The sequence below is a fragment of the Chinchilla lanigera genome, unplaced genomic scaffold, assembly GCF_000276665.1.
Source record: "Chinchilla lanigera isolate Chin_1 unplaced genomic scaffold, ChiLan1.0 scaffold00054, whole genome shotgun sequence".
Lineage (NCBI taxonomy): Eukaryota > Metazoa > Chordata > Mammalia > Rodentia > Chinchillidae > Chinchilla > Chinchilla lanigera.
Window position 1 is genome coordinate 9,648,022 of NW_004955455.1, and position 26,421 is coordinate 9,674,442.

At 45.2% G+C, this 26,421-nt stretch overlaps 1 long non-coding RNA gene across 1 annotated transcript; it reads right to left on the bottom strand.

Moving 5' to 3' along the window:
* Positions 1 to 22,774: 22,774 nt before the first annotated feature.
* LOC106149857 lies at positions 22,775 to 24,147 on the bottom strand. Its single transcript, XR_001236303.1, has 3 exons — positions 24,102 to 24,147; positions 23,607 to 23,798; positions 22,775 to 22,961 (listed from the first exon to the last, which is right to left on the bottom strand). It is a non-coding gene; the product is annotated as an uncharacterized LOC106149857 (long non-coding RNA).
* Between the last annotated feature and the right edge of the window lie 2,274 nt (positions 24,148 to 26,421).

Below are 26,421 nucleotides of genomic sequence, written 5' to 3' on the forward strand. Positions count from 1 at the left end.
CAAAGAAAATCTATGAATCATTCACCTCGGAAAGAAGCCTTCCTGTCCCTGGTGGAATTGGCTCCTTCAAGAGGCAGACCGGGAAATCTGCTCCCCGACTCCCCGCCCAGTTCGAGCTGTGGTTTTGTGTTGGAGAAAACCCCACAAAAAACTCACCACAGACTTCATAGATCTTGAAGTTCTTAGTGTCCAACTTCCTTGGTTTTGTTTCCTGTCCACGGGTATCCACCTTGGCTTCTAGTATTAATCCAAGAGTATCGGTCTCTAAAGCCTTCATGGGCCCTGAGGTCACCTAAAACACCAGGCTGAGCCAGGCATGGTGCGTGACTGTAATCCCAGCACTCTGGGAGGCTGAGGCAGGAGGATCACAAGTCACAGCCCAGCCTAGGTAAGTTGGCAACAAGATCGAGTGGCGGCTGATGTTGAAGGTGCTCACTGTCACAGACAAAGTACTTGTAGAGTTGTCATTTAGTCCCCAGGTCACTGGTTGACAATGACAATCCTTCTCATTCCAGAGGATTTTTGTCTGTACACAAAAGCGCTAAAACTGCATTTTTCCAAAGGACTTCTGGGATTTAACCCAGTGGTGTCTCTCATTGACCTCAAAATTCTTTTCTTAGACAAGATTGTGGAACAGCTGATCCCAGACCAGCCAGAAAGAACACATTTGAAAATTCAGATGAAGAAGGTGTCTTTTGTAAATGATGGAGACAGAGGACGCAGTGACCGCAGGCGTGCCTGTCCCTAAAAGGTTGGTGGGCAGAGGAGGGGAGGTGGCTGGGACTCTGTGAGTTGGAAAACATTCGTGCCCACAGTATGTGTGCTTCTAGGACCATCAGATCTGTGCACAAAGATTTATTCCCAGAGATATATTAACAACAGAAGCGTGTCATCATATTAAATAACTCTAATCTATTATCTAATAGATTAACATAGAGAAGAAACTAGAAAGAATACAAGCATTAAACACTAGACGTTAGTAAAACAATGATTTGCTCGTGGCAGTACTCTTGTTCCCATGGCATTGCTCCATGAAACATGAAATCATCATAAAATCCTATCCTGAAAATACTCTTGAGATTTCATAAAAGTTTAAAAAAACTTTTGTGCTTCAAAGGATAACTTCAAAAGAGTGAAAGCAACCCACAGACTTGGAAGAAGCATTTGCAATTCATATATCTGCTAAGGGACTCGTATCTAGAATATATAAAGAACTTTTACCACTCAACAATAAAACAACAAATAACCCAATTTAAAAATGGGGAAAGGATCTAAGTAGCTTCTTCTGCAAAGGTAACAAAAGGCTCACGGCTCATAAGCCTAAGAAAAGATGCTCCATGTCAGTAGTCATCTGGGAAATGCAAATCAAAGTCAGAATGAGACAGAGCTTCATGCCCTCCAGAACAAGAGCAGGAGAGAATGAATGAGATGACGCTGGAACTCTCCCACCCTGTTAACAGGCTTGCAAAAGGGTGCAACCACATCAGAAAACATCTGGCCATTCCTAAAAAGAAAAACAGTATAGTTATTGTATGAGCCAGCAATTATGCTCTTAGATGAAATGAAACTACACGTCCACAAAAAAAGAAAACTCATCCACAAATGTCCATAGCAACATTATTCAGAATAGTCAAAAAGTAAAAACTACCAAAAGGTCCATCAACTGATGAATGGATAAACAAAATGTGACCTAACCATATAATGGAATATTATTCAGCCATAAAAAGGAATGAAGTACTGATGTATGCTATCACATAAGTGAACCTTAACTATGTTAAATACTACTTTAAATACAATGTTAAAATACTGAAAGTCAGACACAAAAGGCCATACATTGTGGCCTCCATTGACTTGGAATATCTGAAACAGTCAAACTTATAGAGATAGAAAGTAGATTTGTGGTTGCCTGGGATGTGGTTGGGGTTTGGAGAGAAGTGGAGAGTGACTGCTAATGCATTCAAGGTCTTTCTTTGAGGAAATGAAAGTGCTAAAATTGATTGTGATGATGGTTGCACAGTTCTGTCAATATACCAAGAACCACTGAAATGTGCACTTTAAATAAGTGAATTATATGGTATAACTTATATCTCAATAAAGTTACTACATGTTATACAGTGAACATATTACATGTTATGAAATATTAATATAACCACTATGTTAAGTATATATGATACATCACATAGTAAATACACATGGCTTGGTGAGCAGGAGATAAAATAAAACGACTTTAAGTCTCCCGACTTTCCCATCCCCCACCCCATAAATGGCAAAGCTCAAGAGTCTGAGGGAGAGCTCAGGACACCAACACATTTTTCTCTGAAACTCTGTATTTTTTTTTTTTTGAAACTCTGTATTTTATTTACAAAATTCAGACATATCTTGTCATCTATTTCAAAACATAGTCATGCTAATTTTAATATGAAAATAATTTATTATCTCTAAATCCATGAATAAAATTGACGCTGCAGGAAAAAAGAAAAATACTCAGTAGTGCGGACAAATGGTCAGAACACAACGGCAAGCGGGGGTCATGTACACAGCTCTGTGTACAGGACGTGAAGCTACCAAGGGCGGAGAAAAGGATACGAGACTGGGATGAAATATAGCAAGCTATTAACTGTGGTTCTCTCTAGTAGGATTGCAGTTGTTGTTTTTCTTTTTCTTAATATTTTTTGCCTTTTCCATATTCATCAGTGTTGCATAACATTAAAGAATAAACACAGTTTGGTCCAACAAAGAGACCCTGGGGAAAGACATCAGGCAGTGATTTTCCGGAGCTGCTTTGGTACAACCCCGCCTCTGGTAAAAGCGCCGGGACCTCAGTCCTGGGGATCACAGCTGGGTCCTGTGGGGCGTGTCTGCGCCTGCGCGGGGAGAGACTCCCAGCATCCCCTGCTTCCTGCAGGTGCTGGAGGAGAATGTGGGTTTACTTCCAAGAACACATGAAGGCAAGGCCTTTGGAAAGTTCTGGGAAAAAAACAAGCAGATCCTCTTACGTCACAACAGCTGGAGGTGGCAAATAAGAACTGGATATGATGTGGGAGCGGAGCTCTGGACGAGGCATCAGAATCCTCTGCATTGAAGATTCTTATTTGCTTGAAACTGGCTGGCTGATCTGAGTCAAGTCACCTCTTCTCTCCAGACCAGTTTCCCCTGGATAAAAAAAGGTGCTGTACCCTTCTTATCCCGTGGTTTATGATTTCGTGGTGTCACACCGGCTGTGCTATTTCCCATCATCCTACCAAACCATTTGAAGCCATTAACTGTCAGAACAACCGATGGCCCCAAGAACCTCAAAGGCCATCCTTCCCCTCCTAGGCAAGCCCTAAATTGACACATGATACTTTTCAGCTCAGCTAGTAGAAGATTGCTGAGGGAGGCAGCACAAGCAGAGAGTTTTCCTTACCCTCACACCCCCTCTGTGCCCATGGACCTGCTCAAATGCAGTAGTTTTATTGAGCGTCTACCAGGTCCCAGGCACTGTGCCGTAGCAACAAGACAGACAACAGCTTGCTCTCTTGGAACTTGCAGGATGGACAGTAATTGCCAGGTACATCCCACAGGGCACAGTCTTGTGAGTAGGGATCCCCACACAACCCTTTTTCGTATTTCTTAACATCCGCTTTGAGAGGTGGATACCGTCCCTCACACTTCACAGCTGAGACGATGTAGGGGAAGTGCTGCGCACAAGATCAGAGCGCAAACAAGTGGTAAAACCAGACTTCCAGCTTGGGCAGATCTGCTTCAGAGCACCTGGGAGCACGAGTGGTTCTCAGCTTCACAGTTTAGGCAGAACAAAAGACCTCCAGAGCCACTCGATCTCCACCCTTTTGATTTGGCTGTACAAAAGAACGGGAGAAAAACAAAACAAACTGCAGCGAACTTGACACCAAAACATCAAGCTGGGTTATTGGCATCAACAGATAATAGCAAACTCTCAGTTCATACAAATGAGTTTTCATAATAAAAGAATACCCTTTAACGTGGGTCAGATACTAAATAAATACTGGATCACAGCAGGCAAAAGTTACTATTTCAATTCTTTTTCAGTCCTTCTAGTTATACCTAGGCAATGTCTCAGATTGCTCCTAATGGATCTTACCACCTTCCACAATATTTGGCAATCTCCCTTGACAAGGAAGAAAGAATAGGCCTCAGACTCAAAGCCCTGGATAAACATTTAATAACATTGTTCTATTTTCATTGTTTATGTGCTTATTTTGATTACCTTCTACTTGAAGAACACTTAACTGATTTTTCTGTTTCCTGTGGTCATATAAATTTTCCTTTCCAGCTATATTTACTGATATCTCTAATGAGTATATCTACTGGCGCTTTAACTGAGTGGGTTTAAAGGAAAATATTAAATTCACAGCCCTGTAGAGAAGGTATGCAAGAAGGCAAAAATCTAAAAGGTAACATTGGAATGACGAGGCTTGAGAAATGCTGCCCCATGAAATTAAAAATAACTCAGCCATGTAATTATATTGTCCTGAAAGTAGATTGAAAGTTACCTAAATAGCACAAATTCGCAGTAGCCCAACACTGTTAGAGCACATGTGTAAGGGCTTGCATATGCAGTTACTTTAGCAACAGGGATATAACTGAATCATATTCCAACCACAAGATACAGGCAAGAGAAAGTCTAATTATTGGGAAATTATAGACCAGAGAAACACAGCAATGGCTCACTGCACACTGCAGGGCTGACCAAATACTTCGTGGTGATTGGATAAACCACATCTACATAGAGGATGTGAGGAGGAGGATATACCCCTAAATGAGGTGCCCTCAAGGTCTTCAAGGGTTCATTCATTCATTCATTCATTCTCTCATTCACTCACTCCTTGCAATTTCAGAGTCCTTGTTACAGACCCAGGAATACAGTGAAGGGCTGAACCCCTCAAGTTTTCAGTCCAAAAGGGGATGTGCCTGGCTACATGTCCAGCCTTCCGTGCCTGAGTACCTACCTTTGAACAGATATAAAGAAGGAAAGTGTCTATCCAAGGGGTGGTCAGAGGCAGCTTCCTGGGGGCGGTGACCATCAAGGTGAGATCTAAGAAGCAATAGGCATTAACCGGAGGAGAGGGGAGGGGTGGTGAAAGCTGCCCTGTGCGTGCTATGAGCTCACTGCCCATGACCCACTCGAGCAGAGGGCATCTCCCACTAGGAGTGTGATCCTTGGGTTCAAAGATACCAGGTGTGATTGAAAACTGCAAGGAATATTTACATTTTTAAAACTTAACTGCAGTGAGAGACACATTGCCACAAATCTCCCTCTAAATACTCTCTCATCCTTCCAACATACTTATCCCATCATTCTTGCCACTTTCTGAAGCAGTTCTGGAGGTCTTCTTTTGTAAAAGTCTTTACAAGGTGTGATCAAAGAGTAAATGTTGCTGCTGAGTGCCATCCAATGGGAAAGGCAGGCTCATACAAACATTACCGTACGTCCTCATCCACCTGACTCGCCAGATCTGGCACCGTGCAGCTTCTGGCTCTTCCCCAAAATCAAAATGACCGGGAAAGTTAAACATTTTGCATTAACTCGGGACACTGAGGCAGCTATCACAGTGCAACTAAAGATGCTCAAGAAGAGGACTGCCAGAAGTGCTTCAGGAAGGGGCAAGAAGGACGGGATAACTGTAGCGGAACTAAGTAGGAGTATTCTGAGGGGAACTCATGGCAAGGTGTCTTTTACCGTAGGAACTTTTTAAAATTTAAACATTTATCATATTTTTGATTATGCTCAGTATTGTTAGACTAGGACTGTAGCTCAGTAGAAGAGCACTGGGTTAGCACGGGTGAGGCCCTCGATTCAATCCCCAGTGCTACTAGCTCCCAATAATAATAATAATAATAATAATATAATAATAATGTCTATCCCTAAATAATTCAAGAGAGGAAGATTTTGAACATCCTCACCACAAAAATAAGATAAATGTTTGAAGTGATAGATTTGCTAACCACCCTGATGTATTCATTACAAAGTTTGAGAGGTGGACATATATAGATGTATATATATGTATATACATGTATCAAAACAGCACACTTTACCCCATAAATAGACAACTGCTATGGCTCCTATGTAGGGGTCCTGTGATCAGTGATGTTTAAAGCTCCCCAGGGAAGTCCAAGGTGCAGCCAAGACAGCACGCAGGGAACTTAACCCCTATGGAGAATTCAAATCTACAAAAACATGCTGAGCACCTCCTATGCACCAGGCACTGGGCTGGGGGCAGGGCAGGCATCGGTGAGAATCTGATCCCACTGTTGTTTAAGAATTATCACCGTGCCTTGTCTTTGTTTTATTTTTGAACAAACTGACATGAGATAGTGTTCACCACGTACAGCACGCCGTGCTGAAGTGTAGCATACACACGCCGTGGGAGGCAAGCTCTGGAGGAAGGCACTGGAACCAAGACAGAGATGAAAGGCGCTCTGGTAGCACCACTTGCTGGTGACGTGGCTAAAATGCAAACTCTGATCTAGCAGGGCTCAGGACCCGAGGATCTGCATTTCTAACAAGCTCCAGGGGCATGCTGGACCACCAGCCACACCGGGGCTGTAGGACTCCAAAGGAAACAGCTCCGATCCTGGCTCCCTGTCTCTCCCCACTGTTTCTCCTCCACTCTGACAGTACGGAGCATCTTCTGGAGGTGATAAGAAACTACAGGGAAAGAACGAAAGGCGCCCTTTCGGCTACCAGACTCCAAATCCCTGTAACAGCCCCCAACAAGCTCCTCCAGTGCATGGGGAAGATCACAAGAGGAAAGGAAAGGGCTACAGGAGGGCGTGCCTGGTCAGTGGTTGTCATAAATAGCAGCCCATCTGCGCCCTGCAGCCCCCGCCGGCTGAAGAGCCCCCCATCTGGGGCCAGAACAAAGGCAGGGAATTTCAAGAGGCATCAGAGATCAAAAGGACCTTGGAGGCTCTCCTGCAGGGAGTCTTCATTTCTAATTAATCACCAGTTCTTGGCAAATCAATTGCACATGTTTTAAATCTCTACTCCAAGGACAAGGGGTGGGATTGAAGTTGGAAACTAGAAGTCTTTGGAGCTGGCTTTCTTGGGAGAGTAGCTACCAGCTGATCAGGGGAAGGGAGCAGAGAGCTCACCTCTTAACCATTCAGCAAGGGCAGTAAAGAATGCATCAGGGGACACCAGTGCTTACAGAGACCATGCAGGTCCCAGGAATGGGAGGATCAGGCCAGGGTTAGAGGGAGGAGTAATGGGAACTGGGGCAAAATGGGGACCATATTATGCTCCACCTGACTCAACAAGGAGGTGTCAACTTAGTGCCACCTCCTTGCCAAGTAGAAATGCAGACCTGGGTTTACAAGATTTGCCTTTGTGTTTTTGAAAATATAATATTTCAGGAATATGAAATTTCCTGATTTATAGAAGATGGCTCGAATTATTTTAGAAACACCAGTCTAGCCATCCAAAGAGGGTCAAAAAGCACCTAGAGTGTGAAGACGGCCTACATGGAGCCTCTGAAAGGGAGACTAGAGCAGTCACCTGCAAAATTTTAAGAAGTCACCTTAAAAACTTATTCCCAATTACTTGGAGCCCCAAACTATGTACTTTAGTCTGAATATAGTTTTCCCCCAAGGGTTCATGTGCTGGAAGCTTGATTTCCAGTGTGGTGATGTTGGGAGGTGATGGAATCCCTCAGCACCTTTAGAGCAAGGCGATTAGGTCACAAAGAGAGACCCCAGAATCTCTCTTTGCCTTCCTGTTTCACCTCAGGCTTTCTCACAAACACTCTGCCACACTGTCATAGTGTGACAGGACAGGATCCTTACCAGAAGCCACACTCTTGGGAAATGGGAACATTTGATATTGGATTTTCAGCCTCCAACACTGTAAGCTAACTAAACCTCTTTTCTTTATAAAGTACTCAGGTAGTTTGTTATAGCAATGGAAGGCAGACTAATAGATCATCAGATTCTCTGGGAGGTCTCAGGTGGGGCAATGAAAGGAAATACGTATTCATACCATGCCTACTTGCATTTGACATGCCTGCTTTTCTGATTACGCATTCCTTTACACAAGATTAATTGCAGCTATATTTGTCAGGCCCTGATCTACATGCATGTTGTCATATGTACTTGCCATATAAACCTGAACACATCCATATGGTCCTTCAAAGCAGATGAGCAATGAACATGGAAGCACATAAGATTATTTCAGACAGTGGCAGGTTCTGAAAGGTTAGGGAGGTGTAGTGATGGTGCTCAGGTAGTATTAGTGTGAGAAGGGAGAGTTGGCCCACTGAGGGGATATTGTTGAAGCTGAGATCTGAGTGCTAAGGCATTGACAGCCATCAGAATCTCAGGGTGGACTGTGTCAGCCAGAGGGAGTTGCAAAGCCCAAGTCCCTGAGGTGGGCATGAGCATGGATCCTTCCCATCAGGCATCAAGATGAACATACAAGATGCTGTTCTGCCCATTGGACAGATGAGGACACTGAGGCCAGATTCATCCCAAGACCACATTGCTAGTGAGCAGCAGGACTCTAATTACTGACCTTCTGCCTTGAACCAGTAATGTTACTAAAGTGGGCAAGTAATTGGAAATCAATGTCTTACCTTTGCAATGGTAAGAACTTCCCCAAATGAGTCAGAGGCAGCCTAAGAGACTGCAGTCTGTCAACCCAGAACATCCCAGTAGGATTCTACCTGGTTCCAAGACTAGCAGCTGTCTATGTGTTTGGAGCACCTGGTGCACTGGGCTCTGTTGGCAGCATCCACATGTACCAGGCTAATAGACACTACACCCTCTATCAGGACTGTGCCAGCCATGTTCCCATGGCTGGGACACAATATCTGACACCTGCAACTTAAACGAGGGGTTTATTTTGGTTCATGATTTCAGTGGGTTCAGTTCATGGTCTGCTGACCTCAAGACAAAAATGGCATGGCAGACTGTATGCTGGAAAAAAGCTGTTAACTACATGGCAGTCAGAAAAGCACAGAGGAAAGACAGGAGTCAATGACAAGGACCAAATGACCTGCCTCTTCTAACCAGATCATGTCTGCACATAAATTACGGAACTCATCAGTGGGTGAATCCACCGATAAGTTCAGTGCCCGCATGATCCAATCACCTTCCAAACACATACTTCAGATGAATACTTTAAACCCAGACTATAACAAGAACTTTGAGCCTCCTCTCTGGGGTTTGTGGGGAGCCCCTGAGATGAGATTTTGCTACAAACCGTTGCTGGGATCAGGGCATCTGACTTGCACTTGAACCCAACCTCAGTGTGTAGAAGAAAAGTAATGATCACAGTGTCACTTGAACATTCCCATACCATTTGTGATTTTTCCAGCCCTTCTTTCAGTTCAGTGCTGCTCAACCTACGGTCACATGTGCTTAACATCTCTGGTGCTGTGCAAACTGCAGCATCCACCTGGGACCCGTCACTAGACTGTCCATGTGAGTCAGGAATTAGGAAGGGGACATAGTCTTTCTATGAAAATGAGCATGGTCATCTTTTGCATTAGTCAGCTCCTCCTCCCATAATGCTGGCTAACAAAGTACCCATGATTCAGTGGCTTAAAACCACCACCATTGATTCTCACTCATATATCTACAGGCGGGTGAAGCTGGCAGGTGTGGGAGAGCTTAGCCAGGTCAGCTAGAAGCTGTTGAATTCCTGTCTGCTCCATGTGTCTCTCAAATATATGTCCCTTCCTAAATAACTCTATGAGGTGGGTGCCACTATCATCTTCTCACTTCATAGACCAGGGAACTGAGGATCCATTAAGTCATTCACCCAAAGTCACAGATAATAACTGATGGAGTCAGGTTTCAGACCTGGGCAGTCTGTCTCCAAAATCCATTTGCTTTCTTCTTTTTCTTTCTTTCTGTACTGGGGCTGGAACACAGGGCCTCACGCATGCTAGGCAAGTGCTCTGCCACTGAACCATACTCTTAATCCTTTTTATTTATTTATTTTTTATGTTGATACAAGGTCTTGTTAAGTTGCACAGGCTGGTCTCAAACTTGTGATTTTCTTGCCTCAGCCTCCCAAGTAGCTACAATTATAAGTCTGTGCCACTGTGCCTGCTCCAGCTCCTCGCTATCTCCCTCTCTTCCTCTCTTCCTCTCTCTCTCTCTCTCTCTCTCTCTCTCTCTCTCTCTCTCTCTCTCTCTCTCTGCCTCACTTTCTTCCTTTCTTTCTAGAAGTTATTTATCTGGCCATGGAACCTAGGGTCTAACCTGAACAGAGCTGACACTTGGAAGAAGAGGCATAGATCCTGCTATTCCCCACTACTGTTCCCCATTGACCAAATTTAGTGATAACCTATTGCAACTGATTTCAGGCCCTGGGGTGTTCCTCAGGCAGGGGACATGTTGGGAGACCCCACATGGGTCTATCAAAGACAGAACCCACCTCCGGTGAGCAGGGCCTGTGCACTGCCACCCCCCTCCTTGTTCTCTGTCAGGGCAGGTAGCTGGCAGAGGCCAGGTCCCAGCGAGGTCAGAGAATTGTGGGACATTGCATCCCCTCCATATCCAAAGGCACCTGTCACGCTTACTACCCGAATCCCTCAAGCCATCTGGACTCCGGTCCATAGCACAGCACTCATTCTCAAGGTCTGACAGATCTGTAGCCACCTTCTGGGCCCTGAGTCCTACACCTTCAGCGTGCTATCACTGCTGCCACTGACCAGCAGCCAATTACCACTGACCGTGTAGTCTGTTACGTGGTGACAGGGAAGCCAGGTCACACTTGCCCTCCTGCTGTCCCACAGCTTGATGGTCTTCTCAAAGGAGGCACTGGCGTGGTGTTCTGTCATGCATGCAAGGTGCTTCTTGTCCTCTGCTAGGGACCAAAGGTATGAGGGGTATCATCTGAGCCAGATGCCACGCTCTCTGGGCCCTGGTACTACATGAGGTTGTACAGGCCCAGTGCCCTCTCCTTCAGCTCCTGCAAGGACCCTGAAAGTCTTGGGCATTAACTGTGCCCTCAGCGGGCTCATAGGCTCAGTGCGGAGTGCCATCATATTTCCCCAGTGGCTGTGACCTTCAAGAGCCTGGCGTAGCACACCATCACAGTCCTCTAGATTTTAACGGTGTGGTCGTGAGAGGCAGAATACAGACAGCAACTCATCCCTCCCCGCTGGAGACAGGTGACCGACTGTGTGCCTAATGGGGATGCACTCACAATGGCCTACAGTTGTGTCCCAGACTCACACACTGCCATTCTCAGAGCTGCGGGACCCGTAGCAGCACTCGGTGTTCACGTAGAGGTAGTACCCCGCTCAGGCCTGTGGTCCACCTGTGGCCAGTGAGGGTCCTGTCCACGACTTCACTGTGTTTGGGTCCCATGGAAGAATCTGGCCACACTTGCAGCCTGAGGCCAGCATTTTGCCATCTGGGGACAAGGATGTGCTAAGGACTCAGCGTCTGTGTCCCTTGCATATAAAATGTGATGTTTCCATGGTGCTGAGGTATCAAAAGCACACAGAGGCTAGAGACTTTCCCACAGGGCTGCAGGCCGCAGAAATGACTGCTTCTCGGAGGAGGAGCATGATCCATGGAGGAGCTGGTGCAGGAAGTCACAGCTGAGACCTAAAGATCACCTGTGGCTGGTAGACGATGCCTAGGACCTTCTCTGTCTCCACTGCTGGGGACTCCAGCATCATCCTCCCTAGGGGTGATCTAGCCATCATGGACACAGAGAGGAGGGGAAAGGGATCCTCCTGTACCAGCAGCATGTGGCACACCAGCTGCACCCAGCCGGGAGTGAAGTCCATGAGCACACTGAACAGAGAACCAGCAGCTCCAGGAACTTTGCTATCAGCCGCAGCACAGCCTGGGAGTCTCCCTCCACTCAGCTGGCTTCCCAGGAAGCTCTGCTGCTCCACGTTATTCCCTGCTGAGCCTTCCAGGATGCAGCCAGCCTTTCTACCCTTCACAACAGGTATTCTTGCCCCATTTCACAGATGAGATACTGAACTGCTGAGAGTTTAGTTGACTTCCCCCCAGATCACAGAGGTAGGAAATGGCAGAGCCAGCATCCACCCTCCTACCCAGATACAGCCTTGCCTGTCCAACTCCCATGGTGCCTTGCACAGAGCTCGGTGCATAGTAGGTGCTGGGGACATGTTCGTTACACTGAAGCAAAGTTCCTGGGAAGCAAGTCTGCTGGAAATCAGTGTTATTATTCTGGCACATCTTGTGTTCCAGGTCAAGAACTGGTCCATGGCTTCTGCTGGGGTAGATCCTTGCCCAGGTAACGCACTCATCATTAGAGTAGGTCTGTGCCAAATCACCCAGCATGACCATGCAGGGTGACAGCCTGGGCCCTCTCCCTTCTTCCCTGGCTCTGCAGCTTCCTGCCGCTGCTTGCTGCTGCATTTCCACCTCCTCTAGCCCTCAGGCTCCTGTCTCCCCACCCCACCCCCTCCCAGGCTACCACTTCATCTTCTAGGTCTATTTCCAGTGCATCTCAGGCAGCCCGTCTGGGCATTAGAAGCTTGAGAGTAACTTCACTGGCTGCACGGTTCCTTTGAAAGAAGAGCAGAGGTTCCCAGCTTGAGCTGAGAATCCTGGGGCTCTTTATCCCTTATTTCCCTTGGAAATTTTTTATTGGTGTATGTTTGTGATACATAAGAATTATACTTGTTTGGAGGGATTTGTACATATATATCTTTTTAGATCATTTTTATCCTCTTTCCCCTATTTTCTTCCCTCCTCTGCCCTCATCCTCACATCCAAAAAGTCCACCTCCTTGTTTCCTATCATCTCTCCTTTATTCTACTCTTCATTTATGTTTTGACATTGTCAGGTAAGAGAAACTGCAATATTCAACCACCTGTGTCTGATTTATCTCACTTAACATTACAGTCTCGCTCTCCATTTTCCCACAGATGATGTGAATTCATTCTTATGGCTAAGCAAGTTCCATCGAGCATGTATACGGCATTCGCTTTCTCCATTTGTCTGTTCATGGGCGAATAAGCTGCTTCCCATTCATCTATTTTAAAACCCGCATAAGAAAATCCCCCCCTGTCTGGGATGCTGAGCCTCCACCTGTAGGACTCCTGTTCCCACAGGTGAAAGATGCTTCAGGTGGGCGGGGCTCACTACCCTGGGAGAGATGCCCCAAGTGCGAGGGGCTACGTAGCAGTGAGGTTGCCCTTGGCAAAACCGGCCGCTGAGCCCAGATGCGGGCTTTCACTCACAGGGTTTCCTTTCCAGATCCGAAAACGCCCATTCCTTCTTTCAATAAATAGTTACTGCACAATCTATGCTCCCAGCGCTCAGGTGCTGGTGGGAAGGGACAAAAGGGAGCAGGCCCTGGGAAACTTACAAGCAGGATGAGAAATGTCCTCTCTGAACTTTGGTCTACTTTTACAAAGTGAAAGGGATCATGAAGATATAAGATCCCTCTGCACAGCTAATTCTCACCTTAGAGCAAAGAATCCTGGAATGATGCAGCCTCCTAGTTGAGTGTTTGATTAGATCTCTCCCTATTCTCAACTTGTTTCTCTAGGTGTAAAACGAGCGGGATGGGCTGCATGATTTCGAAGGATTTGTCTTCCTCGAGCAGCTTGTGGCTCTCCAACTGCAGCATTCTGCGACTCTCACACGAGGACCGAGCACCGCTGTGGGGTCCAGGAAGGGCCATCCTTCCTTCCTAGGATCACACCTCCTCCCGCTGGGATTCCCTGATAGTGACCTTCATGAAAAGCATCACAGAAGGACTTGCTCTTGCCCACTGAACTTGCAAGCTCCCTCCCGGGAGCTGCTCTCCCAGGATCCCTGCATCACTAAATTTATCTTCCCCACCACGCTGTTAATCTCTACAAATTTAATGGCATGACTATCAGCTGCCTAAAGAACATAGCTGGCCTATCACCAATCAATCAAAGGCGCTCAGTGATGCTTCTGAATAAATGATAGCCATCGGATCAGTGGGCGAGATGGCTGGTGATGATCAATGCACCTTGGGAGCATTCAAAAGGAGTGGGGAGCCAGAGGTGAAAGACAGGAAGCTTGGGAAGCAGATCAAGATGCCCAAAGTCATCCTGGAGATTTAGACTGAATCAGATCTGAGTGGTCACACTCCTGGACAGATCTGTCTTGCTGAAAGGAAAATGTCACCAAGAGAGAAAGAAGATACCCCCAGACCTGTCACAGGGTGAAGGAAAGAGATGTCAACTCAGAAACTTCAATTATAATCCCAGCTCTTCTACAAATTCCCTGGCTGGCCAGTTTGCCCAGCTATAAAGTGAAGATTTCACTACCCAAGACCTGTCTGACTTTTGGCCTTGCACTTTTGGAGGATAGCCACCGTCCGGCTCCCTTTCACCCAGAGCAGGAGACAGAGGTTCCGAAGGGTGACGCCGCTCACTCAAGGGCACACAGCAAAGGCGAGACATAACCCTGATGCTGTGCTTTCTCTCCCACTCTGGGAACACTGCATTCTATTTGGTTGTTTCTCCACTTTTAAGATCTAGAGGCCAAAAGGAAGTGCCAGGCCATGCACCCCACCAGGGCCTCTGAGAGTTGGGTTACAGTGCATTTGTGTGACTTGAGCAGTCTACTACACATGCCCTAGGGCTTTGCATTTCCTTCCCTGTGGCAATTCCAAGCATTCGCTGATGCCCTTGACCCGCATGGCCAGAAAATCCTTTGGACTCAGTTCCCAGTGGGCCCTGTGTCCAAGAAGATTCCAGACTCTGCCAGGAGCTGCTTGGAAATTCCAGTCAACCCTGAATCACAGGAAGCCAGCTCTGCCTGGACACAGCTGAGGAAACAGGGCCTCTCATCCACAGACACTCTCAGCCAGGCAGGTCTCTGAGAGCATCATCGGGCTCCCAAACCCTCTGTCTTGGGACTCAGTGGTCCTCCATCCTGGGCAGACACATGCTGCCCCTGTATTCTCACTATGGTCTTCCAGCTGGAAATGCCAGACCCAGGGCTCGGGCCCTTCTACACATCTCCCCCTTTTCACAAGGACACGGCCATTGACCTAGATTGCTGAGGTGGCTCAATTCAAAGGTTTTTAAACTCTGAGGCATCTGATGGGCTTAAATTTTAAGACACTGAAGTCCTTTTCCAGACAAAATCTTATTTAAAATCCCCATGTACAAAACAGATGAAAGGGAAAAAGCAGGGATGAAAATCCCAGTCCCTGCCCACTTGGCTACCTCTCCCTTCCAGAAACAGCCCCTGGGCCCTGCCACAGAACCCCAGGCCCCGAGGAATCCAGTTTGCAAACCGCCACTCTAGCCACAGGAGGAACGGGGTCAGAAGGCAAAGGCCCTGGCTCAAAATTACACAAAGAGGTGATGGAAGGATACAACCCTATCTTTCCAGCACTGCTGAGACCCAGACAGGAGGCAGAAAGCCTCTCCCTGGGTTAGGGCAGGGGGATGTATTAGTTGCTGCTTGAATGACTGAGTAGGTGATTGCCCGGTTTATTGGTTAGTTGGTTGGTTGATCAGCTGATGATTAGTTGGTTTTCAGTTATTTGGTTGGGTGGTTAGTTAGCTCATTGGATGTCAGTCCATTGATTGGCTGGCTGTGTTGCTGACTAATAAATGGTTCACTGGCTGGCTACTTAATTGGCTGGGGAAATGTGTGAGTGACTGAGTGGTGATTGCATATGGCATTGCTTTGGAGGAGGCTCTGAGACATGACCGTAGGGTGGAAAAGGCATCAAGCAGATGGTCTGAGGTAAGAGAGAGATATCAGGTTCACTGAGGGATTTCAGTGGAAGTGAGGGGAGAAAATGTCACATCATTGCCGTCACCAGAGCCTCTCCATCAATTCCTACAGTTAGGCATTGAGCAGGTGAGTCAATGCATCTGAGTGTCCTGTAAAAACTGTGAAGTCCAATGCGCATGTCAAGGGCCCGCCCCTCTCCCTCTAGGTCTCAAGTAACTCCTATTTTTTTCTCCCTCCACACAGACAATCCTGTTCCTTGGTTTTCTGTCTACCTAGAGTGTCAGTGATGGATGGTGCCTGTGTGTGTGTGTGTGTGTGATACGATCCTATGGTAGACGGTTTGAAGGAATGTGTTCCCGTAGGACCTGGAAGTTACGTCCCATGAGCAGCACTTACTCAGGCCTAAAGATACTGCTATAGCTTTAACCCTTACAGTAACCTATTCTCAGCCCTAGCGTAATCCCCTTGTCTAAGATAAGGAACCCAGTGGTCCATACTCTGACAGGTGGAAAGTGGGAGGGCAAGAGTCTGTCTCCCAAGTGTAAGCATCACACACACGCAGAATCACGAAGGTGTTGGGCCCACTGTGACCCCCCACAGCCTGCCGCCCTCCAGACACATGAGCCCTGCTCTCTCCTTTGGCATTCTGGATGCCACCCCTAGTGCCAGTAGAGAGCCCTGAGCATTGCCCACTACCAGGCCAGGCAAAAGCATGCTCCAAGTGGTTCCAAGTGCCCACAACAACACAAGCCCAGCGGGCCCCAACTCATCACCCTGCCTAACGAGCTCTCAACTCAGTTCTGACGCTGTGATCCATTAATGTGAAGACTTCCGGCTGCGGCCACTCCATGTATTTGTTTGCAAGATTAATGACAAATACAAAATTGCTTTCCACCTTGCGACAGTTGGGGAGATCTGGAAAGCATCCTGGGGTAGCCCATAAATATTCCTTGAGTCCACTCCCGCCATCAGCCACACCCTTTGTTATGGAAATGTAGGATCAGTGTGCTTTTCTGCAGGACCAACTGGACATGCACAGAGATGAGCCAATGGGCCTTCAACTTGCCTATCCTGCCACCCAACAGAGCCCCTATTTGCTTTGCATCTCCCCCCCAAAAATTCAGCAGCTATTTATCAAGTGATCACACTAAACCAGAACCTAAGTTTGGAACCAAGGATACAGAAGTGAACAAGACAGCCTCTATCCCCAAAGACACATTTCTGACTCTTTCCCCCTCCATCAAATTTATTTTCTTCATTCCTCCTTCTCAGAGTAACATATGACAGAGCAACAAGCACAGTGGTGGAGCCATGCAAAACTGTGAAGGAGGCACATTCCTGGTAGAGGAACAGAAAGTGCAAAGGACTGCAGTTGGAAGTTTGGGGATGTGTCTCAGAAGCAGCAAGAAGATCAGAGGGTAGAGCAAAGTGAGGGGAGGGAGAGTGTGAGTGGCAAGGTCAGAGAGGTCATGTAGAGGTCATGTAGGGTCTTGTGGGCTTTGTTATTTAGCTACTGCAGCATGACAATGACCACCAACTCTGTAGCTTAAAACAACATATATTCATTATCTCACCATTTCTGAGAGCCAGGTGTGCAGGCCCGGCTTGGTGTGGTCCCTTTTCAGAGGCTCTGCCAAAGCTACAATCCAGCTGCCAGCTGGGGCTGAGGAGACCTCTGAAAGCCCAGCTGAGGAAAGAGCTGCTTCCAAATTAACTCTGTTGGCAGAATTCAATTGCTCAAGGGCTGTCAGATTAAAAACCTCAGTGCTTTGTTGGCTAAGCAGAGAATCCCTGATGTGTGGGCTCACCAACATGGCCCTTCTCCTGAGAACGCAAGCTGAGAAAACAGTAGAGTGTTAACTAGCAGCACAGCCCTTACAATCCATGTAGTATAATTGTTAGAAGGAACGTTCCTTTACTTCCTGTCTTGGTCAGCTCTCTATTGCCAGGGCAAAAATATCTGATATATACAACCTAGAGAAGAAAGAGCTTATGAGTCTTTGGGGGACGCTTCATATTTAAATCATAATGCCTCTTTTAGAAGGGAGTCACAGTTCCTGTGCATACTCAGTGGGAGAGAAACACATGATGCAAATACCGAATACCCGGATGTAGGGATCCCTGGGTACTCTGTTGCAGTTTTCCCACCATGCAACTGTGCTAGAACACACTGGGCTTTCTGGTATACCTCCTCACAATGTTACATCTTCTGATTAAGAGAATATGTAGGAGCAAGAGTCAGGCTCATCACCTTCATCCTATTAATAAGATCTGTGAGTACTTTGGACACAAACCCATTCAATATGCCATGGAAAAAGGAAAGAGTATCATCATCTCATTTTACAGATGGCAAAGCAGACACTAGAGTGAGGATAATTTTCCCAAGGCCACTTGGCCATTAGTAAATGGGATGGGTTGGGTTGAGCATGCAGGACCCAATCTGGACTTCCTTTTCCTGGGTCTGACTGTTCCCTTTCAGGAAATCCAGGTCTGTAAATTCCATCTGTCATGGTGGGCCAAGCCAACACGAGCACCCAGGTATCCTGGCACTGGCTCCTAGCAACACCTTCCTGCTGAGGAGGAAGGTGTCTTTTGGCTTGGCACTTCACTTGCTATTTTCCACTCAAGCAGGTTTTAAGCTTGCAGATAACAGATACGTATCATGGGAAGACAAAAGGTCAGTGTGGTCCACTGACCTTCCATTTATATGAAATGGAAGAACATACACAGAGCCTTGCCCTGTGCCCAGGCATAAAGTGACAGCTTTTATAATCAGGAGTCCAAGTGACTGGGGCAGAGACTTCTCACAGGGACTTGGGGAAGAAGTGAGAGAGTGATCCTTGGGTCCAGCCTGGAAACCTAGTCTTGGGTGCCCAGTTGGAAGTGAAAGTAGCTCATTGGGGCACATGGGAAGGACCCCTGCACACTTGCTTCCTACCACGTCAGGCCCTGTTTGCCGGCACGGCCATGTCTTGCCCTTCCCTGGCTTGGCTCTGTATCACAGGGGTCTTGATCCTGCAGGTTTTATGCTCCAGGCTCCTGGGTCAGCCCAGTTCTGTCTGGGTTCACCAGATGGGATCGGAGGTGCAGAAAAGGCAGGAGGCAGAGTATTGTTCCTTTCCTTCTCTGACTTGGGCAATGTCTTAGTGAGCTTTGTGTTGCTATAACAGAATGGCACAGGCTAAGTATTTTATAATAAACAGAACTTTATTTCTTACAGTTCTAGAACATGAGAAGTCCAAGTTCAAGGTGTCAACACTTGGCAAAGGCCTTCTGCTGCACCATAACACAGCGTAAGGGTACAAAGAAAAGGAGGAAGGGATGGCAAGAAAGAAGGAAGGAGGGAAAAGGAAAGAGAATTAAGATTGTTCTCCTAGGACCTGAGTTCCCACAAGAGTGAGACTTTTTAGGGTGGTTCAGAGCTATAGTTCCAGCCCTTTTAAAAATTTTTTTCCATTTTTAAGACAGGGTCTAGCTAAGATGCTAATTTGGCCAGGCTGGGCTTGCACTTGCAATCCTCCTGCCTGTGCCTGGGTAGAGCCCTGGAATTACAGGCCTATACCAATGCACCCAGCTAATAATGGGCTTTCATAAAAGGGCACACCTGACCCTCCCATGCCCCGGCTTCCTGTCTCATCATCTGATCTTTCCTCTCACATGCTCTCCCATCACAGTGCTACCCACTATGATGTGATGTAGCCAAAGGGGTACTCACCAGAGCAAGCACTGTACAATCTGGACTTTAAGCCTCCAAAACTCTGAGCTAAACCAACTTCTTTTCTTTATAGAGTACTCAGCCTCAAATATTTTGTTATAACAATGAAAGACATTATCAATAGATGCAGAAAAAGCTTTTGACAAAGTCCAACACTCGTTCACGGTAAACACCCTACCAAAAATTGGAATAGATAGTCTTTGCCTCAATCTGATAAAAGCCATCCATGGCAAGCCAACAACCAACATGATGCTAAATGGACAAAAGCTGAAAGCTTTCACTCTAAAATCAGGAACAAAACAAGGATGTCCACTACCACCACACCTATTCAATATAGTCCTGGAAACATTAGCCAGAGCAATTAGACAAGACAGAAAAATAAAAAGAATAAGGATAGGAAAATAAGTTAAATTATCATTATTTGCAGATGACATGATACTCTACATGAAGACCCCAAAAATTCCACCAAGAGACTTCTAGATTTAATAACCAAATTCAGTAGTGTAACTGGATACAAAGTCAACACTCAAAAATCAGTAGCGTTTCTAGCCAGGTATGGTGGTGTGTGCCTGAAATCCCAGCATTCAGGGGCTCAGGCAGGAGGATCTTTGTGAGTTTGAGGCCAGCCTGGGCTACAAAGTGAGCTCAAGGCCAGCCTGAACTGCATAGGGAGACACTGTCTCAAACACACACACACACACACACACACACACACACACACACACACAGACAATAATATTCCTATATACAAACAACAAACTCACTGAGAGAGAAATTAGGGGAACAACATCTTTCACAACAACGTCCTAAAAATGAAATACCTAAGAATCAATATAATGTAGGAATTAAAAGATTTTTACATTGAAAATTACAGTACTCTGAAAAAGAGATGAAGAGGACATCAGAAAATGGAAAGAAATCCCTTGCTCAAGGATAAGAAGAATGAATATTGTGAAAATGGCTGTACTACCAAAATTGTTATATAGATTTAATGCAATCCTGATCAAAATACCATTAGCATACCTCACAGAACTAGAGAAATTATTCCTAAAATTCATCTGGAACCAGAAGAAACCTAGAATAGTAAAAGCAATTCTAGGAATAAAGGCAAGGTGGAGGCCTCACAGTCCCTTACCTGAAATTACACTACAAATCTACTGTGATAAAATAAGCACAGTACTGAAAGAAAAAAAAAAAAAAACCAGACCTGAGGATCAGTGGAACAGATTAGAATATGCAGACACAACTACAAACACACTCAGCCACCTTATCTTTGACAAAGGAGCCAAACATGTTTACTGGAAGAAACATAGCCTCTTTAATAAATAGTGCTGGAAAAACTGGCTCTTTATGCTGAAGACTAAAATTAGACCAATGTCTATCACCACGCACTAAACTAAAGTCAAAATGGATTAATGATCTAAATATTAAAACAGAAACACTAAATTTACTGGAAGAGAAAGTAGGTAGAAATCTTGAAGACATAGGTGTAGGTAGAGAGTTCATGAACAAAATCCAAATTACACAGGAAATACTTCAAAGAATCAACAACTGGTATTTCATCTCATTAAAAAGCTTTTGCATATCAAAAGAAACCATCAATAGAGTGAAAAGACAATACACAGAGTGGGAAAAAATTTTAGCCAATTTTAGTCCTCAGGCAAAGGACTTATATCTAGAACATAGAAAGAATTGAAAAAACTCAAACCTCCCAAATTCAAAGACCCAATCCAAAAATTGGTATCTAAGATGAATACACACTTCTCAGATGAAGAAATACAAATGGCAAATAAATATATGAAAAAATGTTCAACATCATTTGTCATTCAAGGGATGCAAAGTAAAACAACTCTGAGATTCCATTTCACTCCAGAAAGAATGGCTATCATCAAGAAATCAATCAATAATAAATGCTAGTGGGGAAAAAGAAACTCTTCTCCACTGTTGGTGGGACTGCAGACTGTTGCAGCCACTGTGGAAATCAGTATGGAGAGTCCTCAAAAAGCTAGAAGTAGAGGTCCCATTCAACCCAGCTATTCCCCTTCTGGGTATCTTCCCAGAAGAATTAAAAACACTGTACCACAGCAATATATGTTCACCCATGTTTATAGCAGCACAATTTGTAATAGCTAAAACTCAGAAGCAACCCAAATAACTATTAACTGAAGAATAGGTAAAAAAGATGTGGTATTTTTATACAATGGAGTACTGCTCAGCCATAAAGAAGGATAAACTTGAGACTTTTATAGGTAAATGGATACAATTTGAGACCATAATCATAAGTGAAATAAATCAGACTTACATGTGTAAACATCGTATATTCTCTCTGGTGTGAGAAATTGAAAGGGTAAAAAATGTTTACAATGTACAATAGATATTGTGAAATGGGAAGAAATTATTTAAAAGGAAAAAGAAACTAGGATGGGGGAAAGGGGAAAAGAAAGAAGGGAAAAGGGAGAAAAAGTGTAAGTTACACTATTAGTGTCTCTTAGTTCATAGAAAAGGAAGGTTTGTGCTAATATTGACTAGAGAATTTATGCCCATATCTTGTACTCTGAGTAACTACTTTAAAGATAACAATATACACTGTATTAACTATCATTATTCTCCTATTATCTTGTTATGAAATTGTTTTTCTCCATAAGATAAGAAAAAACAGATTAATACTGTGTTGATAAGTAGTTTACTATTATGGGAAACTGGAATTCTATCCCACTGGGGTTTTTCTAAGAAGCATTGTGAACCATGCCCAAGAATCAATCCTCTGGAACAGGAAGTGGTGTCATTCATGCATACATAGATAGATAGATAGATAGATAAATTGATAGATGCATACACGTTGCAGCTAGCTGTTTGTTATCATTGAAAGCACTGACCTATATGATTCCACTTATATGAAACTCTTGACTAGACATAAGTAGGCAATGGTGATTAATTTTAGAGACCAGGATAGTTGTTGACTGAAAAGAAACATAAAGTGACCTTCTAGAAGATAGAAATCTTTATACTTTGATTTAAGGAGTAGTTACACAATATTGTATTCATAAATGCAAAAATTCATTGAGTGGTACATTTGTGATTCTGTGCCTTTCATGTAAATTACATTTTAATTTTTAAACATTAAAACATAAAGCAAAATGAACAAACAGCTCCATTCTTCAAAGTCCTGCTTCAAACCCCCCTTTTGGGGCTGAGGACAACTCTGCAGTTGGTATCTCCAGCCCCACTGAGGCAGGGAAGGTGAGGGAGGGCTGGAGCCAGGCTGAGCCTCTGAAGCTGCCAGTGCAGAAAAACCCTCACTCTCCCCAGCGAGTTATGATTAAGAATTTTCTTCCTGGCCTCCAAGTGTTTTACTGGCTCATCCATCAATGTGTCAGAGGAGCCATCAAGGCAAGAGCGGTAGAAAACTAACAGTTCACACCCAAACAGCCTGAATAATTCAATGCCCGCCACCCCCTCTGGACTCTGAAAACACGAAACTAATTTTTTATTTATTTCTCCAGCTCTGCAGTTTGTTCTTGTGGCTTTTGAAGTGAGGGGGATGGGTGCAGCACATCTGTGGACAAAGATGGGATGAGCCAAGTTCACTAAAGCTGGGGTAACCCACCCTGATACCTGGAGCAGGATGAGGGACCCAAGTTAGTGGAACCTTTTGAATAGGGAGAAGAAAGAGCATGCATTAAAGTTATGAAACACAGATTTCAGATCCTGCAGCTGGTTACTTCTTAGCTATTTGGTCTTATACAAGTCATTCATTTCTCTGAGCCTCTGTTTCCCTAGATACAAGATATCCATGGTGCCATGACACTTACTGTATAGTAAGCTGCTATAGTACTTACTGTATGACTGGCTCTGCTCTAATCCCATCCATACGTTAACTTGTTTAACACTCAAACGATCCCATGAGGAAGTTACATCCTCATCCCCACTGTACTGATGAAGCAACTGAGGCCCCGAGCTCACCCAGATAAACCACATCACCTATCTTGGAGGATGAGAATTAGAAAGTTAAAGCTCGTGAGTCTTCAGACATCATGCCCGCTACCCAGTAAGTGCTCTTAAAGAGTAGCCAGTGTTGTTGTTATGAAAATATTGTTTCATTTGAGTATAACAAACATATGAGTTTGATAGACATTGTGACTACATATGGAAAAACTGAGGCAGAAAATAGTAAAGTGGCTTTGCCTAAGGCTGTACATACCTACACTGAAGATACTGCTCTGCCTTTGGATCCACCTCAGGTCCCTTTATGGAGCTGTTAAGATTACATCTCTAGTTTAGTAACCTCTAAACATAGACTTTGATTCCAAAGGGAAGACTTGGATTCAAATCCTTTCTCTGCCACTCCCTGGCTGTGTGAGTAGAACAGTGTCCTTCACCTCAGCTTCCTTGTCTGTGAAAGAGGATGAAGTAATCAGTTGCACAGATGTAAAGAGTAGGAGAGGGAAGGAGAGAAGGAGGGAGGGAGGGAGAGAAAGAGAGAGAGAAAGATCCAGACCAGTGACCAGTGATCAGTGGCCAGTGACAAGAATACACTCTTCTAGATCATGACCCCAATAACTTGCTCCCTCTGACCAAGGCTTGCCTTTGAAAACAAAACTTCTGGGGGGACATTTTAGATCTAAATCATAACATCCCACCCCTTCCCCCCCAAAGGGACATGTCCATCTCATTTTGTAAGGTATATTTAGTCTACCTCTAAAAGTTGCCAAAGTCTAACAGCTCCAGCATTGCTGAAAAGTCCAAGTCCAAAGACTTCTTACAATTAAGGCAAACTCTTAGCTGTGAGCACCTGTAAAAATCAAAAAGGGAGTTAAATACTTCCACATGCAATGGCACAAGGTAAACATTCCCATTCCAAAAGAGGGGAATAAAGGGATAGACAGAAATTGGACAAAAGCAGGACCAAAATTCAGCAGGGCAAACATTAAACCCTGTAATCTAGCCCCAGAGCAGGCTGTGGTGAGATGTGAGCTCCAAAAGCTTTAGGTGGTCCTGCCCCTGTGGCCTTGCAGCCCACATGGCCTCTCTTTTGGGCTGGCTCCTCTTACTGCCTATGGCTTTCCTCAACAGACATCCCCTGTTCCTGGCATCTTCAACCTCCTGAGTCTTCGCTGTACTTTCAGCTTCAACTCACAGCTTCACAAACTTCCCTCTTGGGGACACACTGCCTGGCCTCTTGGGCCATCCTTTGAAAGCTGGATAGCAGTCTCCCTGACCCAACAACCCTTGTCTTCTGTATGTCTGAAAAGCCAGCACCACATGGATAGTGCCAAGGTCTGCTGCCAGTTTGAGTGGTAGCCAGGACTCTTTGCACCACGGCTGCAGTGGCCACTGACTACCGGGGTGACTAAGCACAGTGAAATGAATCCCAGAGAACAGGTTTTCTTAGGCTGTCCTCCCAGGGGCTTTTTTTCCCGTACCGGGAACCGAACTCACGACTTTGTGCTTGCCAGGCAGGCACTGTGCCACTGAGCTAAATCCCCAGGGAATTTTTCTCAAATGAAAGGCTTATACTTTTTCACCTTTGAGCCTGTGATGAATAGGGTCTTGCTGATTCCCGGGAATGCCTTGAAACCATCTTTCCTATTGTCCTGAGGCAAAAAAAAAAAAAAAAAAAAAAAAAAACCCTATGTTCTTTTTAATGCTAATCTTTTCAGCATTCCTGCTCTCCATGGCCTCAACTTTACAGGCTCTTTCTTCCAGGCCAAACTGCAAGCTTTTCAAGTCATCCAACTCAGCATTTTGCTCCTGATTTTCTCTGGAGATGTAGCTAAAAGCAGCCAGCAATACCTATGCCCCATCCGGAATATTATCTGCCTTGAAATTCCCTGCACTAGATTAATTGGTCCATCATTTTTAAATTTAGCCTCACACAAAATGTTAGGGCATGGGCAAAATGTAGACAAGTTCCTTGGCAAAATGTAACATGCAGATTCTCTAGTCCAGTTCTGAAGAATCCTCATTTCCAAGTGAAACTTCATTATCATGGCCTTTACTGTCCACATTCCTTTCAGCATGCTTTCCGAGACCTGATCAGAATCTCTCTTCAGGCTCTGCTTGTAGCATTCTAAGACTTCTCTATCCAGCATCTTCAGACCTTTCCAAATCCCTCCCACAGGCCAGCTCCAAAGGCTTCTAAGCCACCTGCTCACGTACAATCACAGCAACAGCCCAATTTCTCTGGTATCAAAATCTGTGTTAGTCCCTTTACCATTGCTCAGACAAAATACTCAGTGCCTGCAATTTAAAGGTTCATTTTGGCTCACAGTTTCAGTGGGTGCCACTCATGGCTGGCCAGCTCCAAGGCAGAAATGGCATGGTAGAAGGGCCTGGCAGAGGAAAGCAGCTCATATCATGGTGGACAGGAGGCAAAGAGAGGGAGGGAAGGCCAGGGGCAAGAATGCACCCTTCCGGGTCATGACCCCAGTGGTCCATCATTCTAACTGGGCCCCACCTCCAAACACAAGACTCTGGGAAACATTTTCAACCTAAACCATAACAAATGCCCTGATGAATCTGTACACGATATAGTGCTAAGCTAAAGAATTGGTTACCTTCCTGCCAGACACTCCTTCTCACTCCAGAGTACCCAGAGAGGGGCTGTCTGTCCCAGCCACCCTGACCACTGTGGAAGCAAATCCTCAAAATAATTCTAGTTATGATGTGAAGGACAAGATGCCTCAATTAGAGGGCCATTCCACTGGCTATTCTCAGATGGTAAAATGTCATTGAAGTTGTCCTAGGAAAGGAATATAGTGGGTGTGGCAGGAGGAAGGAGACAAGTACATTTCTGGTTCAATGTGATCTTAAGAAATCTGGGCTGTTAGCCTTGTTTTCCTCTTATATAAAAAAAACAGGATCTAGAACACCTGATTTCTAATAATCTTCATGCTCTAATGTTAATTCTATATTCAACTGTCTTAGGCAAGATCCAGGACAGAAATCCAAATGGAATCAAAGTCTGGAGCTTCATCAACAGATGAGTGGATAATGAAAATGTGGTGTACCCCAGC